Here is a 2,500-nt window from a genome sequence, read left to right on the forward strand (position 1 = left end):
AGAGAGAGAGAGAGAGGCTAGCTGGCCTGCCTCTCCACCTCTCCGTCCGAGAGAGGAGACAGCGAGCAGACCGAGAGAACACAACCCGCATGACAGATCCTTCCACAATCGGACATGGTTGAACACCTGGTGGGTCAGAAAGTCGACATCGCCACCGCATCCGGGACGAAGATTGACAGCACCGTAAGCCAGAAGAGGCAAGACCATCCCCGCACTTCTTTACCAAATATATAGAGATGGCTGCGACATAGGACTCAAAGAACAGCGAATCGGGACCGTTTGTCCTCCAGCGCCACGCCAAGAGGAGCCTTTTCGGAGTTCGTGTCGACAGCTCAGTCTGTGGTCCCAAACTTCGATGATATGACGAGGCTCGGTCCCATGACAAAGGAAGAGGGTAGAAGGGAGGGTAATATTATCCACAAACAATATTGATTCGCACAAAGGAGCCACGACGTATTTAAAGTCGTCGCACGCCCGATCACAGATGTGTTCTGATAACTATTGCACTTGGAAACCTCCGCGTTCCTTGTAGTTGCACTGAATAAGCAACAGAGAGAAGAGACTTTTGGCATAGTTCCCAACTCTTTCCCTCGTCGTCTTGTTTACTTACAACTTCTATTGTATACAAAAGCTTCGGTTATCACAGCTGATAATCGTTAACCTGCCCTCCCTTATCTCCCTCCTCCTCTTTCTCCTCCCCCTTCTCCTCCTCTTCCTCCTCCTTCCCCCCTCCTACTCCTCTTTCTTCTTCTTCTTCCTCCTCCTCCTCCTCCTTCTTCTTCTTCTTCTTCTTCTTCTTCTTCTTCTTCTTCTTCTTCTTCTTCTTCTTCTTCTTCTTCTTCTTCTCCTCCTCCTCCTCCTCCTCCTCCTCCTCCTCCTCCTCCTCCTCCTCCTCCTCCTCCTCCTCCTCCTCCTCCCCTCCCTTTTCCCACCCCACCCCTTTCATCCCCATAGCAGTGGTGACAGCTTGACACGCTTGTCTGATGAACTAGGGTCAACGCGCGGCTTGTGTATGCGGGAGAAAAGGGAGTAAGGTTCGGTGTATGTCTCTCTCAAAGGTTGCGAATGATTGTAGCATTGATATCAACGTTTTTATTATCATTTTCATCGTCATTATTGTTATAGTTGCTACTGTTGTTGTTATTTTCATTTTATAAACATTATTATCATCATTATTATCATTATCGTCATTACTATTGTTATTGTTATCAATACCCTCACTGCTGTTGTTCTTTTTTTATTCTTATTACTACTATTTATATGATTGATATTATTGTAATAGCAATCATTATTGATAAGGTTTCTATTACAAATATTATCATCACAGTATCTGAAATCAGTATATGTATTACCACGTCAATTGTGAAACCTATAAATAAAAATGACAAAAAATATTCTATTTTCCCAAAAACAAAAACAAAAACAAAACTCAACCATCACAAATATCCGACAAATACATTTCGAAAAGCGCAGCGCATCTGCTCAATATCGCCAGGCGGGACACACACAACGGAGCGTCAATCAAATGCATCTTCGCCGACGCCCAAACACATATATATATATCTCGCTCTAAAGGTCGAACTTCTTGATAACATTCTTATATCTGATCCTTTGGTTTTGATGTGTTTATGCTGGAATGATCTTTTAGAACTTATTTTATGTTATCTTTTAGAACTTATTTTATGTTGTTTTTTAGAACTTATTTTATGCTGTTTTTACCGTGGTCAAGATAGGGATATTTGTTTCGTCTGGTATGGCTAGATTCACGTGTCCACAGGTAGTGGGGCGGGAGGCTTTATCTTCAAAGTAGCGCTGAGGTTATCAATGGCACAGGTAGTGAAATTGAAGACATTATCTTCACAGGTGCCGCGGCATGGGTCATCGTTGCCACAGGTAATGGAACAGAAGACGTTATTAGGTTATCTTCTCAGGTAGCGAAACACGAGTTATTAATATATTTTTTTACAAGACCGAAACACAGAGTTACCTTCACACGCAGCGTCGCCATGTTATCTACACAGGTAGCGAAACAACGGTTATCTACTGAGCAGGTTATCTTCACAGACTGCTGTCACCGTGATTTACATGTTGTAGACATAGACAAATACGCCGCGTTTACACAAGAGGCGTTGCGCTTTTCTTTTATCTGTCTTTTCGTGACCTTTTCTGACCTTTTGAGATGTTCATGGAGGTGTCGCACGTAATATGATTTATACAATTCGTTTAAAAGGGTGTGAAGCTTGGATTTATTTTATTTCTACGTGTCACTTTCTGGTGCTTTTCTCTGGAGCGGCTGCCTTCACGGTTAACCTTGCGATGTTGCATCTTCGGGGCCTTTGCCTCTTCTCTATCATATTTGTCTTTGTCTCTATGTCTCCATCTGTTTATGTTCATGTATTTATTTGGCTATTTTTACTCTCTCTCTCTTTCTCTTTCTCTCTATCTCTCTCTCCTTCTCTCTCTCTCTCTCTCTCTCTCTCCTTCTCTCTCTCTCTACTCT

At 42.8% G+C, this 2,500-nt stretch overlaps 1 protein-coding gene across 1 annotated transcript in view; it reads right to left on the reverse strand.

Annotated features, from left to right (window-relative positions):
* LOC147471014 (uncharacterized) overlaps nucleotides 1-2,500 on the reverse strand; it is a 65,235-nt gene that overhangs the window by 14,673 nt on the left and 48,062 nt on the right. The gene's annotated exons all lie outside the window — the stretch shown is intronic.

Source organism: Penaeus japonicus, unplaced genomic scaffold (genome assembly GCF_977035675.1).
Source record: "Penaeus japonicus unplaced genomic scaffold, GWHDUDI00000001_assembly GWHDUDI00000011, whole genome shotgun sequence".
In the NCBI taxonomy this organism is placed as follows: Eukaryota; Metazoa; Arthropoda; class Malacostraca; order Decapoda; family Penaeidae; genus Penaeus; species Penaeus japonicus.